The 17759-nt window shown below is 49.3% G+C and overlaps 1 pseudogene; it reads right to left on the bottom strand.

The window, feature by feature from the left end:
• LOC111965507 (transcription factor COE3-like) overlaps window positions 1-17759 on the bottom strand; it is a 114750-nt pseudogene that overhangs the window by 81587 nt on the left and 15404 nt on the right.

Here is a 17759-nt window from a genome sequence, read left to right as displayed (position 1 = left end):
GTAGGCTGTGTTGTGTTGTGTTGTGGTTGTGTGTTGGGTGTGTGTGTGTGGTGTGTGTGCTGTGTGTGGTTGTGTGTGTGTGTGTGTGTGGTGGTGTGTGTGTGTGTGTGTTGTGTTGGTGTGTGTGTTGTGTGTGTGTGGTTGTGTGTGACCCTTTGTGGAGAAGAGTACGAGTGTAGACAGGGTGGCGTAAGGTCTACTGTATGTACATGTATCTTTGTTTTATATGTTTTATAAGGGTTTAACAAGGGTTTTACAAGGTTTTATAAGGTTTTTATAAGAGTTTTATAAGGGTTTTATAAGTGTTTTTATAAGGGTTTACAAGGGGTTACAAGGGTTTTATAAGGGTTTTATAAGAGTTTTATAAGGGTTTTATATGTTTTATAAGCATATGTCTATATGTCTATGACTGAGGGCTTGTAACACACATTTACTATAGCTTTGAGCCTCCATTTTGTTTGTTATGTCTGTGTTTTCTGTGTTAACATGTGTGCACATGCTTGCGTTCTGCGCGCTCCCGTGTGGGTTTAGCGTGCATGTGGGGCGTGACATTTGTTTGGGTGTGTGTGTGATGTGTTGGTGTGTGTGTTGGTGTTTGTGGTTGTGGGTGTGTGTGTGTGTGTTGTGTGTGTGTGTGTGTGTGGTGTTGGCGTGCGTGCGTGGTCGTGCTCGTGCGTGCAGGAGGGAGGGTGGTGAAAGCAATAGGGTCTCATCCTGCCTGGCATCAGAGGAGCATGAAATATAGATGATCCTGCATCCCCTGAGAGATATGTAGAAAGTGCATAACAAAGTCTTGATTCACACACACAAAGAGGCAACCTAGAAACTAGAGGACTTAAACTGTCTCTTAACCCCCACTGCTAAAAGACTCAACTTGATAGACAACCTACACTACAATATAGTGGGAAAACTCTAAAGAATTCCATCTGAGCAATAAGATAAATATCATGGTTGGTTTCTGATTCATCAACTGCATCACTGACTGTTTTGTCCCCAGTTAACATGTCTCTGGGAGATGGTGCAACTACATCTCTTGGTGAAATGGTTCTATATGTAATATTGCGATTGGATTGGTTTTGGGATGCTATTGGGTTCACAGGTTAAGCCCTATGAGAGGTAAGCACTAGGTTTATAAACATGATACCATGTTCTATTTTCCTAGTTTGAAGTTGATCATCAATTCTAACTATATGGGTGTCATCTGTGTGTTGATCCTGTGAGCCGGTGTTACTGATGAGCTCTGGGGGCTAGGACTGTTTACGGTGATGCAATGTTCCCTTCGACTTCCCCCAGTGTGCATCTCTCTCTCTCTCTCTCTCTTCTCTCTCTCTCTCTCCTCTCTCTCTCTCTCTCTCTCTCTCTCTCTCTCTCTCTCTCTCTCTCTCTCTCTCTCTCTCTCTCTCTCTCTCTCTCTCTCTCTCTCTCTCTCTTCTCTCTCTCTCTCCTCTTCCTCTCTCTCTCTCTCTCTCTCTCTCTCTCCAGCGGCCGGCCCCTCTCCTGCGACCCTCATCATATCAAATCTCTGAATCTTTATATAAGAAATCAATACCCTTTAATCTGCTTCCTCTTCCACCTCCCTCCTCTCATCCCCATCCCTCTCTCCCTCTGTCCTCCTCCCCCCATCCTGTCTCATTCTCACTCCCTCACACCACCCCCCCAGTCCCTCCTCCTCCACACATCCACCCTTTTTTTCCTCCATCCACTGTTTCGCTCACCTTCCCTCCCTCTCTGGCACTGTTGTGGCTGGTTCGGGCATGCCGCGTCCAGATTGCACCTCACCACTACGAAAAATCCAAAGGATGAAAAATTACCTGCTTGCCAATGAAATGAACTACCTTCCATCGCAGACCGAGCTTCATAATCTGAGGGTTGTTCACCATGTTAGATATCCATAAAGATGAATGTTCTCCAGCTATTGAAGGTTAAGTGTCTTACTCAAGGTGAAACCCCTAGCAGACAGGGATGTGAACCCAGCACACAGACTCTTATTTTCAAGTCAGCACTGTTTTTTAGGGCTATACTGTTATCAGGGGTGTTACATACAACCTGCGGGCTGTAGCTGTTATGAATGCTTATAGCAAGGCTTATAATGCACTATGGGGTGATATAGGCACTATAAGTGCATTCTACAAGCTAGCAGCTCTTATCCTGCATCAAATGACCTCCTCACCTCCATCACATCTGTTTGGCAGGACTGGGCTCATGGATGGACCGACTTAATTAGCCACACCTCACTCCTCCTCCTGATTAACCACGGAGTTGTGTGTGTGTGTGTGTGTGTGTGGTGTGTGTGTGTGTGTGTGTGTGTGTGTGTGTGTGGTGTGTGTGTTGTGTGTGTGTTGTGTGTGTGTGGTGTGTGTGGTGTGTGTTGTGTGTGTGTGTGTGGTGTGTGTGTGTGTGTGTGTGTGTGTGTGTGTGTGGTGTGGTGTGTGGTGTGTGTTGTGTGTGTGTGTGTCTGTGTGCGTGCTGTGCTGGCGTGCGTGTCGGTGTCGGGGGGTTGGACAGAATGGAGGGTTAACTGTGCATTCTTAATTGGGTAACACTCGGCTGATTAGCGAGAGAAGGGGGGAGAGAGAGAGATGGAAGGAAAGAGAGAGAGAGAACCCATTGTGATGAGGGAGTTGGCCGTGGATTCAGAGGTGAATCATCCATAGTAGTAGGCTGCTGCCCCATGGTTTCACATCAGCTGAGGTAAGAAAAGGGAGCGAGTCTTCCATGGCACACGAGTCGCTGGGGCAAGCAGAGCCAATGCCCGGGTCCTCTGTGGCACACACACACACACACACACACACATACACACACACTGTGTCTCATCCCCCACCCATCGCCCCTGATATACCCTAACGGCAACACCAGACCAGGTGACCCTCAATATGCCTATGTGATAAAATCCATTAAAACAATGTCTACAAGTGAGCAACTGTCTTCAATAACATGCATAAAGCCCAATGCAAAATCATGTAATAGCACTTGCACCCATAACCTGTCTCCTAAAAACATAACCCCGGACAAACGACCCATAAAACCTGGCAACGACCCCCTCCCAAACCTGGCAACCCCTTCCTCTCTCTCGGCCCTGACTCATCCCACTTCCAGAACCTCTTTTTTTTTTTTTTCAATTTCTACCCAGGCTGTGCCGAGTAATGTCCTGCTTTTATTGTAAATCTATACTCTTAATCTGGCCGGCTCCCATGTGCACGCTGGTCGATCAATAGGCTGTGATTGCTGGGAAGGATCCGGAGAGGCTGATAACCCCATCACCCCCAGCAGAGTTAACCCTCACTTGGAGCGGTCAGTCAGTCCAGCCCTGAAAACGTGCATGCACGCATCCTCACACATACACGTTGTCTGTGTCCACACGTTAGCAGACGTCGGCACCTGATAGATGACATTCCTTTACATCTCTAGTCTATTGATGAGCATATGAAATATGAGGGGGTTTTAATATATATGTCAGGATTTACTTCCAAGAGAGCTTGCATAATTCCCCTACAACCGGTACAACGAATGATGGGCAGCTTCGCGAGTCACTCATAAAGACCAATTGACACCAAGAGGGACAGCCCTAAACAAATGTCCATTGACAGACTGTAGGGGATAGCTAGTGGTTCGTACTGTAGAACAGATCATGGAGAGCTGTGAGGGGTGGGGGAATGAAGGGACGTTGAATGGTGAGGGCGCCTCTTTCCATCTCCCATGTCCCTCGCCACTTAACCCTGAGAGAATGACATCAAAAGCAGCAAATGGTCCTAGTGGAAGTGGGAGGGGGTGAGTGAGTGGGGGAAATGAGGAGAAGGGTGGGGGGGGGCATATCTCCCATGTCCAGCAGGCCCATTACGGTAAGAGGGTGAAGGGAGAGGGGGAAGATAGGGGGAGACGGAGGTAGATTAGGGCCAGTGAGGTCTAWACTGGGTAATTAGCCACTGGTCCCCCAGTAAGCTCTGACAGTTTCTGAGAATTTATGGTCCCACTCYGGGAACTGGACGGCCATCTAAATGCAATATTAGCTTGTAATAACACCTGTTTAAAGGCCCGCAACACAATATTTCACCCCGGCCCTTTGGCGCTTTCTGCTTGCTTCGGCAGGATTCTCCCCATTAAATGATAGCCCTAGATACAAACTGCTTCCTGGTTTTAGATGGAGGGTCGACCTCAGAGTCCAACCAACTAAATGTACCCCCTACCCATCCTTTATGCTGCTTATAGGGGCAAGTGTGTATGTCCAATGTGGTATGTCACAGAGAAGGCATGTAAGACATGTTTAAGGCAGGAGTAATGCAGAGTCAATGATGGCAAGAGAAAAGAGGACACTGTCACCAAACACTCATAAGATTGTTTTCTGAATGAAGAGCCTTCAATTTCATCATTAAATAGTCACATGCTGGCTATACAGGTAGTGTGTGTGCACTTGCATGCATTTGATTATGTGTGTGTGTGTTAGTGTATGTATGTGTGTGTGTATTTGATGGGTCCTGATTTGTTTGCTGTGGTGGTGTGGTGTCGGTGGTGTTGGCAGGTGGTTGTGGGTGTGTGGGGTGTGGATTGACGGGGGGAGTCACCCCCAATACTGCCTCTCGTGTGTATCTTACGTATGTTGTGTGTGTGTGGGTCATTGTGTGGTGCTTCCACAACATAGGCTTGTGTGGTGTGGATCGGTGTGTGGTTGTGATGTTGTGTGGAGGTGTGTGTACCATGTGTGATGAACGTTGTGTTGTGAGCCATGTGATCCAGTAACCCCCACCCCCCGGACTATTGTGTGTTGTTGGTTGGATAATGAACAAATACGGGTGGTCGTGTGTTGTGTGTGCTTTGAGTGTGTGGTGGGGTTGTGTGTGTGATGTGGTGTGTGTACACGAGGCCGAAACAACACCGACCACTCGCACTGCTGTGCGGAGGTGGGAGCCTTATGACAGGCCAACTTCATGGTGTGTGTGTGTGTGTGTGTGTGTGTGTATGTCGTGGTGTGTGTGTGTGTGTGTTGTGTGTGCTAGTATTTAGTGTTATTCAAACGATGATCCTAGGAGAGGGTGAAAGAGCAGAGCAGAATCAGAGCTTGATTTAACAGGGTCTGCAGATCCTTTGAAACAACAGAGGTTATGTGTGCGTGTGTGTGCGTTGTGTGTGCCGTATGTGCTGTGGCTGTGTGTTCGTGTGCGTTATGTGAGATAGGAATCTGCATGTGTGCATGTCCTCTAAGGAGGGGGGGGGGGGCATGAATGCCAGCATTAACTGCTTTTACAGGTGCGACTGATGCGGGGTATTTGCATCGCTGGTCACCACAATAGCACACCCCTCACCCACCTGCCACCCTGCGCTAACTGATTTATCTGTTGTTTTAAGGAGCTTGAGACGGCGTCCCCATACAATCCTGTACTTCTTAATAGGGCACTAAAGTGCAGTGATACAGGCCGTCCGCCACTAAATCGAAGAGCCGGCTTGCGCTCGTAAACACTTCGGAATTGTTTGGGAGGCGTATAACGAGCGTAGCGAATTTGGGTGACCACTTGACCAACACACACACACTCTAGTTGATGGACAGGACATTCCTGCAGATCCTACCTAGGATTGGCCTGTTGGGATTTCAGAGTGAATGGATATGTAATTGTGTTATGTCATGTGTTTGTGTGTGTGTGTAGTCTCATGTGTGTGTGTGGTATGTAGTCGTGCGTGTTAGTTTGTGTATGGTGAAAGTAGCGTCGTTGGAAGAATATTCTAGAGTATGAACTAGAGGAAATATATGCGATCTGACCCTGATCCTGGAAACACAGCGTGGACACGATCTCTGTGGGCTTGGACTGCAAACACCTATCAAAGGCACCCCAGGCAACAAGAGGTGAGAAGACTGTGTGTGTGTGTGGTGTGTGTGTGTTGTGTGTGTGTGTGTGATGTGTGTGTGTGTGTGTGTGTGTGTGTGTGGTGTGTGTGTGTGTTGTGTGTGTGTGTGTGTGTGTGTGTGTGTGTGCGTGTATGCGGTGCGTGCTCGATTTCCGACGTGTGCGTCTGTTTTGACTGTATGTGTGGGTCACTGGTTTCCGGGCACCTAGCTCTCTTGTCCCTGGCCATTCTCCAAGCTCAGTCTAACGAGCCAACATGGATTTGGTAATGASCRRTGTGCCCTCYGAGGCCAKTACTGTCCTTTTGGAGGAGGTCASTATAKCCCAGCCAGCCTGACAGGCCCAATGAAACAGACACAACCACGAAGACCTGGTCCTGCTTACCTGCTTGGGCCCACTGTCAAAGTTGTTCTACCGGTGAAAGACAGAAGGAGGGAAAAAAGGTGTCCTTACCTGTCAATGATGACCGGGTCAGAGGGCGTCTCATTGCGGTTTCCACAGCTCTTCTTGTCACAACAACGACTAGGAGAAAAAGAATGACACAAATGATTATCACACTCACGTTTACTAAAAACATTTACTGTCATTTGCTGCTATCATTTGTTGGACTGTCTCTGGTAACAGTGGGCATACCGCCAGCATGCTATGGAGTCAGGGAGGAACCATGTACAATCTGCTGAGTGTCAGGCACGTTGTCCTCCCCTTCTTCTCCTCCTCACCCCTCTGTCCCCCGAACCCCCGTCCCCCCACCTTGACCCACGATCCAGCTGGGCAGGGGTCCAGCCAAGGTCACTCATTGACTTGTTGACAGTTTGGACAGCGCCCAGTGATGGCCCAGCCGGCCCGGTGCTGAGCCATCTCCCTCTCTCTCCATCCCCTCCGCTCGTCCATCCTGCCCCCCGTGCCATCACCATGGCCACCCTGGTCTTTCCCAGGTCTGCTCCACTGCCTCTCTGCCCCTACCCAACTGCTCATGTGGTGGCATGCCGTTTCAGAAGGGGGTCTGAATTCAGCCCAATGTGCTCTTCTGTGGTGGTTGGTCGCCATGCAATAGTGGACAATGACGCCTCGTGACCACCAGATGCATCAAACTCTTTGCGTTCTGATGGAAGTCTTTCATTTTCATTGGAGCAGTCCGCAACGCTACGTTGGGGGTGCCACACTAGGCCGCGTGCTTCAATATTTTCAACTTGTGCATTGCTTTACCGTGCGATGACTAGCTAGCTAGCTTTTAGCTGGATGAAAAGTGAAGCACATGTGCGTAACGTACGGAAAATGTGGGCCAGACATCCGGCCAAACAAAATGCATATGCATCTGGTGGATATTGGGTGTAGGGACTGTTTTCCTATTCATTCGGATTGAAGCTAGTGTAATTATATTGTGTGAACTGAAAGAGGGGCTTTCCGTTCACACAATGCTTTGTTGGTAGTGGTACTACTTTCTAGAAGTTTAGCAGTCCATTTAGTGATAATTACATTGGATTCAGTACATTTATTTCGATTCAATATATGCATTTTGTACATTTACGTTCAAAATCAGTTGTTTCATGTAGTGACTAAATTGAGATGAGAGTCCTGATTCTGCGGGTTGTTACAATAACTTAGGTCCCATTTTAAATATAAATGTGTTATTCTAAAGGTAATTGAAACAAACCCTCTTATTCTTAAAAATGAATCATATTGCATGACCTGCCGAGGACCAATTATGCCCACACCATGCTGTCATGAATCAAATTGCCATTTGACAAACAAGCTTCAAATCGAGCCACCGAATGCCAAATGAACCCAGTTTATAAATCATTTATCACATTGTTTGATCTGTAAGTAGAAGAAAAACAAACTGAGCACTGTTTTCTTGCCTGGTCTTTGTGTGTGTGACTGTTACCATAGAGCGTGCCACAATCATTTATTCCCACAGCTACTTGGAACCATTAGCAAAGTTCCAGYAGACCAATTAGCATTGGAAACCCAATGGTGCTGCTGTGGTGACAACCTCCTCAAACTGAGAAAGAAGTGTTATAAACAAACTGGACCCCAGGAGCACTGCCGGGCCCCTCGGGGGACCTGGCGCCCTTCGCACACGAAAACAAACCTTGGCTGAGCGTCCACAATACCGCCTTAATGACGTTTCCCCCCGGGCCCGAGCAGGCTAACACCCCGGCTAGCTAATGACTGAGAACACAGGCCAGTGAGTCAGATGAGCCCCACAAGAAAACAACACTGGATATCCAGTCAGTGTTACTATGGTTTCTTCAGCTACAGCCGAGATATAGTACAGGATATCCAGTCAACGTTACAATGGTTTCTTCAGCTACAGCCGAGATATAGTACAGGATATCCAGTCATAGTTAACATGGTTTCTTTCAAGCTACAGCGAGATAAAGTACAGGATATCCAGGTCAACGTTACAATGGTTTCTTCAGCTACAGCCGAGATATCAGTTAGCAGTGATATACCAGTCAACGTTACACTATGGTTTCTTCAGCTACAGCAGAGAATATTAGTACAGGATATCCAGTCAAGCGTTACTATGGTTTTCTTCAGCTACAAGCCGAGAATATAGTACAGGATATCCAGTCAACGTTACAATGGTTTCTTCCAGCTAACAGCCGAGATATAAGTACAGGATATCCAGTCAAAGTTACTAATGTTTCTTCAGCTCAGCCGAGATATAGTACAGGATATCGCAGTCAACGTTACTATGGTTTCTCAGCTAACAGCCGAGATATAGTACAGGATATCCAGTCAACGTTACCATGGTTTCTTCAGCTACAGCCGAGATATAGTACTCAAGACATGAGCCTGAGCCTGAGCATGAGCAGTGCTGGTCCAGTGAGTTCCACAGCACAAAAAAAAAATAACAGATACTGTAGCCTACTTGACGATTTGTCAATATAGCAAAAAAAGGACCCACACCGAATCGACAATAAGAAGTGAGCCTGGCATGCCAGTTTTAGCCCCAGATGGGCACCATGCCTTGGTCAATAGCATCATTACCATTGGCTCTCCAGCCAGCCAGGCACACTTCAAATTATCCCCACAAGTGGAATCTACTTAAGCACCAAACCAGGTTGTCTCAGCATTTTTCGAAGCTGAACTATCAGAGTTTAGCTTTAAAAAACAAGAGAAGCCTTCAAAGGCTCCCTGAGGAACCTGAAGACGGGCATCAGAGGGAGGGGGAACAGAGCCAGTCTGTTGGATCACAGGCCTGTGATAAGACGCGAACACAGTGAATGGCTGTCAATGGAAGGCTGGTTTTCAAAGGGCAAGTGCTGTAATTGCCCAGCCCAAACATGAGGGCCGTGGCCAGACCTAATGATATGCGGTAGCCAGGCAGGCAGGCAGCCGGCTTGGCTGGGAGAGGACGCCCGTGGCAAGCCTTTCTCTCTCACACGGCGTGTCTTCTTCCAGCCTGGCACCGGGGCTGGTGCACAGAGCCCAGTCCATAGTACAGTCCTCCGATGACTGGCCCATGCCAACTGACTACCACACAACCCCTTTTGGTGATTTTGGAAGAGCTGGTCTCAAATTAAAGAATGGGGAAAATGCTGTGTTGGTATCATGAGCCAATGCAAGTCACATTAAGTGGAATATAGTGACAATTAAATCCACTTACTAATCAACTACTGACATATTTAAAGGAAAGATTCACCTATTTTGAATGTCTCTGAGTGATGTTCTATCGATTCACGGAGTCATTTCCTGTTTTCACGTGTATCTGAGCTATTGCCGTAGATGCAAAACTCGTCATACCCGCTGTATTTCTGCCTGCTTTACACAGGAAAACATGAAATGACCCAGGGAACCGATAGAACATCGCTCAAAGATGCACAAAAACTATATAACGTTCCTTTAAGTTCATATTTTTGTGTATGTCAAGCAGTGATATTTTGATGCTTAAATAAAGGCCTTTTAAAACACTGTAAATAAAGGGGCTATGCAAAGTTCAGTACAAGTTCTTCCATTTTGATCCTACAATCTATAACTTTGTCATGTCTATCTAATTAACAACTAACAAACTTGTTGAAAATCTTTTCAATTGTAAAACCTCTCAGGTGGTTCAGTGCTTTTAACTCTAAGATGAGAAAACTCCTCTGTCTTCAGAGAGTTCTAGAAAAAGGTACAAGCCTCCAAGCAGAACAAGCATGTGCCACCACCAGGGACCACATGGTCATGCCTGAGCAGGTCCCTACCAGCTGCTACAGTATACTTCCTCTGCAGGTTGAGTGTGTTACTTTATACAGCAGCGAGCCAGGTAGCAACACCAGGCGGGACTAGATAAAGACACCACAACCATCACGTCCCTGTCACCTGGGCGACAGAAGGGGAGATAGAGATAGATGAAGAAAGAGAGCGTGTCTCTCATCCCCTTCTCATTAGCCAATGGGAAGACGCCATTCATCAGGGGAATGATGGTTAATAATCGCACTCAATCACTTAATGACCGACTCCGAGTGGAACCGTCATTATGAAAATGAAGCCTCGTATCCGAGGGGGGATCTCCAAGGTAGAGACAATGGGTCCGTCTCTCAAAGAATTCCCCGCATCTTCGATATCAACCGTTTTCAACGGAATTTAAAAAACAGTGAATGTCATTCCATGCCCTGTTTGAAATCAGCTTTGAAGCGCGAAACAAGATGCATGAGATAACCGTYAGATAGCCCTCAGATAAGACACAATATGGTTTCCCCAGCTAGGTCATAACATTAGTACGATAATGACTAAAAGCCTTCCTTATTAATTCAAAATAACAGACTGGGGGTTTCCATGGTGGGACAAATCAGCATTCTTCCAGCGCTGTGAGAACTTTAATAGAACTTTCCCAGCTGAATGTTTCTTTGTTTCTGGACCTGTAAATATTTGTTTATTGATCCAACCAATCAAAAAGTGGCTTTTCACAGTGCTAGGAGAATGCTCTTGCGTCTTACCCCAGAAACTTCCAGATTCAGGCTTTGCATGAATTGATCTTGTTTACATAGCAAAATAATACATAGGCAACTGGGTTCCAACAGTGATGACTGAGTCAGTGGAAAAGGCAAAAGGCAGAGTCGACCTCAACTGCCTCCTCCTCCCTCTTCTTTTTAGTATACCCAGCTGAGGCTTCTTGTGGGCCAAGGCGTGAAGCTCCTCAACCCCCCAGCGTCCAGGGCGGCACACACACACACTTCCTGTATTGCATAATTAACACTCACTCCTACCAGGCTCCAACCAACCCCCCTACAGACCTGTTCCCAGCCAATCTCGATCAAAACACACACACACACACACATAACCCCCCCATTAACATGGGCCCCCATCCGGCAGACACACAGTGGGCAGATAAGTACTCAGCATGGTCTTCAATCCAAATATACTTATTTAATGAGGACAACTCATAGGGCTGTATAGTGAGATGCATATAGCACGAAAAGGTATACCTGGAGCCCAAAAATATAGAGGAATTAGGAAGCTCCTTCATGTATGCAATTCACTGATTTTGACAAATGGGACTTTAGACGTATGGAAGTCAGCTAGACTAGTGGGCTGAGGTAACCTTGAGCCCTGTGATGATCACTTAAAGTGAAAGTTCACCCCAACATAAATGTTTGCCAGGAAATGGCCTGGAGTCAATAATATGTGTACGTAGATTCTGCTATATGAACCAGAAATATCTGTGGACCCTTGATTTTGGGGTGGCGTATCCCTTTAAATGCTGCATTTTCCCTTATTGGTTAGCAGTGGGTTATAGAGTGGCACTCACCTGCACATGATCTCGTGGGTGAGAAGGACGCGGCACATCTCTGGGTTTTTGTCCTGGCCCTCGTAGAGGATCGCCTGAGGAGAAGAAGAGAGCAGCAGGTATGTATGTTTGTTAAGCCTTATGGGAATCGTACAAGTCTTCTTTGGGTCACTGTACTCAAACTTGTGCTTGCCCTGTACAATTTCTGATCATAGCCCTGTAAAGGTTCTGACTACATATTATTGGAAAGGCTTTGTGCATATGTTCGTTATCAGTGCCTGCTAAATAACGACAATAGAAATGGATGACACTTTATTAGTGTAAGTCCCACTGTAACTACGAGGTAAATACCAGCTAAAACAGGACTGTAAAAAAAAAAGTGTTMCTCGACCCCGCCCTGTGCAACTGGGTCCTGGACTTTCTGACGGGCCGCCCCCAGGTGGTGAGGGTAGGAAACAACATCTCCACCCCGCTGATCCTCAACACTGGGGCCCCACAAGGGTGCGTTCTCAGCCCTCTCCTGTACTCCCTGTTCACCCATGACTGCGTGGCCATGCACACCTCCAACTCAATCATCAAGTTTGCAGACGACACTACAGTGGTAGGCTTGATTACCAACAACGACGAGACGGCCTACAGGGACGAGGTGTTGTCCCTCGGTGTGTGGTGTCAGGAAAATAACCTCTCACTCAACGTCAACAAAACAAAGGAGATGATCGTGGACTTCAGGAAACAGCAGAGGGAGCAGCCCCTATCCACATCGACGGGACAGTAGTGGAGAAGGTGGAAATTTTAAGTTCCTCGGCATACACATCACGGACAAACTGAAATGGTCCACCCACACAGACAGCGTGGTGAAGAAGGCGCAGCAGCGCCTCTTCAACCTCAGGAGGCTGAAGAAATTCGGCATGTCACCAAAAACACTCACAAACTTTTACTGCTGCACAATCGAGAGCATCCTGTCGGGCTGTATCACCGCCTGGTACGGCAACTGCTCCGCCCACAACCGTAAGGCTCTTCAGAGGGTAGTGAGGTCTGCACAACGCATCACCGGGGGCAAACTACCTGCCCTCCAGGACACCTACACCACCCGATGTCACAGGAAGGCCAAAAAGATCATCAAGTACAACAACACCCGAGCCACTGCCTGTTCACCCCGCTATCTTCCAGAAGGCGAGGTCAGTACAGGTGCATCAAAGCTGGGACCAAGAGACTGAAAAACAGCTTCTATCTCAAGGCCATCAGACTGTTAAACAGCCATCACTAACATTGAGTGCCTGCTGCCAACATACTGACTCAAATCTGTAGCCACTTTAATAATTAAAAATTGGATGTAATAAATGTATCACTAGCCACGTTAAACAATGCCACTTTATATCATGTTTACATACCCTACATTACTCATCTCATATGTACAGTATATACTGTACTCTATACATCTACTGCATCTTGCCTATGCCGTTCGGCCATCGCTCATCCATATATTGTTTTGTACATATTCTTATTCATTCCTTTACACTTGTGTGTATAAGGTAGTTGTTGTGAAATTGTTAGATTACTTGTTAGATATTACTGCATGGTCGGAACTAGAAGCACAAGCATTTCGCTACACTCGCATTAACATCTGCTAACCATGTGTATGTGACAGATCAAATTTGATTTGATTTGATTATTAATAGGAGGCTAGACTGGAGAGATGGAGGGGGCCGTTGACAGGGCAGCCCTCCTTTAGTGGAAGGCCACGTGCTGTAGAACGGCCCGGCCGGTCCTCCACCCGTCCACTCCCGCACCCCTCCCAGACAGATGGTCGTGCTAGGCCCCGTAAGAGACATGCCACCCCCTGGGCATCCTTCACTGGAGCTGTCATGTCGGCCCTGGATGACGAATGACCACTGAGAGGAGCTGCTCCCTCTTTCATTCTCTCTATACCTCTGCTGCCGGAGGGATGGAGGGATGGAGGGAGTGCTTTATCCCACTCCTTTCACTCACCCAATGACCTAACCCTACCTCGTCCACCTAGGTGGTCGGTTGCCCCCGACAAGCACGGACGCACGCACGCACACACACACACACAAACACACACACACACATACACACAAACACACACATACACCCCAAGGGGACAATACTTTTAGGATAACGACCACTTCTGCATTATTGATTCCTCCCAGCCTCCCTTCCTCTATATTAAAATCGTCCAATTTCGCCAGAAGGGGTGGGGATTGCGATGGGGACGAGAGAATGGGAGTGGGAATGTGTGTGAGGAGGAGGGAGGAGAGAAGATGTGGGGGGTATCGGGTCGATATTTATACATCATCATTTCTGATTCAAGTAGCCGCTCCACCCCCTGGAGCTAGTCTGGGAGTTTTCATGGGGGTATATCATGGACGTACGTGAGTAATACCACCATGTCGAAAAAGGCAAAAAGGAGAGTCAAGATTCCAGCTTTTTGGGGATGACAGAGCAGATTGAGGGGGATATCAAACAGATATATTTGCCCAAACATTCACCATAAAAGTGAGATTATTTGTATTCCTATTGTGTGCCCATACTGCCTTCCAGGTAAATGCATTCCATACAGTATTTACAGCTGAATTTGCCAATAGGAGTGTCTGAGAAGAGGCTTCTAACACACAACAGCCAATCAATAGACCCGGGCCCCCCACTGGCAGCTACAGGGCTGCCTGTCTGCAGGAGGACACCACTACAGTATGCAAAGTCTGCATGTCTGTCTGTCCAAGTCTAGGCAGGAGGGAGGGATTTGAGTGGCGCACCCGTGTTAGAAATCTGCTCGTGTTGTTGTCAGGATTATTGTCTCAGCCGCGCCGTCGCTGTAGCACATTAAGGGCTATTGATTGGTTTCCGTGGCTGACGCTTGTTCGAGGACCTGGTTGCGCCATCGATCTGTGACAGCCTGACATGGCGACACAGGGAGGGCCTGGTGGGTGGATAAGGAGGGCCTGGTGGGCTGGGGATAGGGGAGGGCCTGGTGGGCTGGGGATAGGAGGGCCTGGTGGGCTGGGGATAGGGAGGGCCTGGTGGGCTGGGGATAAGGAGGGCCTGGTGGGCTGGGGATAGGGAGGCCTCGTGGTGGGCTGGGGATATAGGAGGGCCTGGGGCTGGGATCAGGAGGGCCTGGTGGGCTGGGGATAAGGAGGGCCTGGTGGGCTGGGATAGGAGGCCTGGTGGGCTGGGGATAGGGAGGGCCTGGTGGGCTGGGGATAAGGGGGCCTCGGTGGGCTGGGGATAAGGAGGGCCTGGTGGGCTGGGGATAAGGAGGGCCTGGTGGGCTGGGGATAGGAAGGGCCTGGTGGGCTGGGGATAGGGAGGGCCTGGTGGGCTGGGGATAGGGAGGGCCTGGTGGGCTGGGGATAGGGAGGCCTGGTGGGCTGGGGATAGGGAGGGCCTGGGTGGGCTGGGGATAGGGAGGGCTAGTGGGCTGGGGATAAGGAAGGGCCTGGTGGGCTGGGGATAGGGAGGGCCTTGGTGGGCTGGGGATGAGGGAAGGCCTAGTGGACTGGGGATAGGGAAGGCTCTGTGGGCTGGGTGATGGGAAGGCTAGTGGGGCTGGGTGATAGGGATTGGGTGCGCTAGTGTGTGGTTTGGTGATATTACGGTGAATTGTGGCACTGAGTAGCTCTTGGGGCAGGGGCGTGTCGTGTGCGGCATGGGTTCGTTGAGGAGGAGTCCGTGATTGGGCTCCGGTGGTGTGAGGGTAGTGGAAGGCGCCCCTAGGTGGCTGTGCTTTGGGGGATAGGCGGTGTGTGATGGATAGAGCCATCAAGCGGTGGAACGCTTGTGGCTTGTGCGGATTGCGCCAGATTGAAGGGGTGTTGTACGGATGGACTGGGCGCTTGAGGGTGTTGTGTGTGAGGACTGTGCATTGAGGGCGTGTTGTTAGAGCTGGTTTGGAGTGTGATGGTAGACTGCGCATGTTGAGTGTGTGTGGTGTTAGGAGAATGGATTGATAGGTGCGGATGGGGGTGATAGGGAAGATGCTGGGCTGATGTTGGATAGGGAGGCTTGTGGCTGGGGATATGGGAAGGCCTAGTGGCCCTGGGATTAGGAGGGCTGGTGGCTGGGGATAAGGAGGCCTGGTGGCTGGGGATAGGGAGGGGCCTGTGGCTGGGATAAGGAGGGCCTGGGTGGGCTTGGGGATAAGGAGGGCCTGGTGGCTGGGGATAAGGAGGGCTGGTGGGCTGGGGATAAGGAGTGGCCTGGTGGGCTAGAGAAGGGCCGGTGGGCTGGGGATAGGTAAGTGGCCTGGTGTGGCTTGGGGATAGGGAGCGGCTGGTGGGCTTGGGGATAAGAGGGCCGTGGTGGGCTGGGGATAAGGAGGGCCTGGTGGGTGGGGATGAGGGCCTTGTGGGCTGGGGATAGGAGAGGGCCTGTGTGGGCTGGGGATAGGAGGGCCTGGTGGGCTGGGGATCGGGAGGCCTGGTGGGCTTGGGGATCGGGGCAGGGACTTGTGGCTGGGGATAGGGAGGGCTGGTGGCCTGGGATAGTGGGGGCCTCTAGTTCGGGCTGGGGGGATAGGAGTGAGGTGGTCTGGAGTGGGCGGGGATAACGGGAGGGCCTTGTGGTCTGGTGGTTAGGGAGATTGCGCCTAGGGACGTCGGATCTGGGGATTTATGGCGGGTGAAGGGCTCGTTAGGTTGGGGCTTGGCGGGGACTTAGGGAAGGTAGTGTCTTCTAGGCTCTGGTTGGCTGGTGGGGATTGAGCTGGTGGTGTTATAGGTAGCAGTGGAGGGCTTAGTGGGTTGGGTGATAACGGGAGGGCTGTAGTGGGGCTTGGGGGATTGATTAGGTCAGCCGGAAGGCCCTAGGGCCGGGCCTGGGTGGCGTGATGTTGTGTAGGGAGGGAATGGGCCTGACGTGCTCGAAAGGGTGACTTAGGGTGGTAGGGGTCCGATTGCTGGAATCGTTGGGTGGGATTAGGTGAGGGTGGCGTGTGCTAGTTCGGTGGACTTGGGGGGCTGGTGTCATAGGGAAGAGTCTTGTGGGGATGGCGTGGATAGGGGTGTGATGGTTGGCCTTGTGGCGGACTCGCTGGGTGGATTATGGTGAGGCTGGTGGCTAATGGGGGGGGTCAGGCTGGTTGTGTGAGGCCTGTGCCTGAGTGGTGTCTGTCGCGAGCGTGTTGTGTTTGGGGTATTAGGGGATGTGTGTCGGCGCGGCTACTGTGCTGGCATCTGGGGGGATTATGGGTGAATGTACGAAGACCCTACGTGTGCTTGGCGTGTGGTCTTGGTCGGGCAGAGTGTGGGGTTGGAGGGGGGGGTTCCAGTTGGAACGGTTGGGTGCGCCTGTGCGTGCGTGCGCGTGTGCATGGTCTGGCGGGGCACAATGCCTTTAGCTGTAAGCGCCACAGTGTGGCGCCTTGTTAAGCAGTGTGGGTGTAGTGTGTGTTGTGTGTGTTGTGTGTGTGTGTATGTGGTTGTGGTCTGGTGGGTGAGTTAGGGAGGGTGTTCCTTTGGTGGTGGGTGTGGCTGGGGATAGTGGGGAGGGGTTGGGTGGTGGCGGGATTGGGGAGGAGTATACAGTACAGTGTGTGGTGGAGCCAGGTTGCTACATTGGTGTCAGCTGCCCCTGTGTCTTCTAGTCTGACTGGTCAAGACTAGTTCTTTGCCACTGAGGTACAGTAAATTGATAGTACTTTAGCTTAGCAGGTAAAATGACTGAAGGTWGTCTGTGTTCATGGGTTCAAATCACAGGATGGATAGGTTGACTCATGTTACATTATGTACAAAATAGGTGGTSGGTTGCAGTATGATTTGCAGTGTAAGGAGAATGCTCACCACTTTGGTCATGGAGTCTATCAACCGTACAAACAGATCTTGTTCTGTCCTGATGCCTGCAAAACACAACACAAACATGTATTAGATGTCCTGCAATTACAATGTAATAATACATGACACCAATATGGTATATTGAAATGTTAAGATCCATTGACAGAATAACCATTTTAACGTCATCTTACTCTGTAAATCATTTGCATAGAAGTAGGRGTGTGGTTTAGCCAAATGAAATGTCTTGAGCAACAACAATATAAACATCAGCCTAAAATGCTAATTCACTTCTTGCACAGAAAGAATAACATAAAATACTGATTTCGAATAATGTCTTCTAAATGAATTCTGTTATTATTTGTGTCCCCATAGTGTATTTTATGTTTTCTGTCGGGCTTGTCATGTAGACCAAGATTT

This window comes from Salvelinus sp. IW2-2015, linkage group LG6.2, assembly GCF_002910315.2.
Source record: "Salvelinus sp. IW2-2015 linkage group LG6.2, ASM291031v2, whole genome shotgun sequence".
NCBI lineage: Eukaryota > Metazoa > Chordata > Actinopteri > Salmoniformes > Salmonidae > Salvelinus > Salvelinus sp. IW2-2015.
The sequence above is the reverse complement of the archived record's forward strand: the minus strand, read 5'-3'. Positions and strand labels throughout refer to the sequence as shown.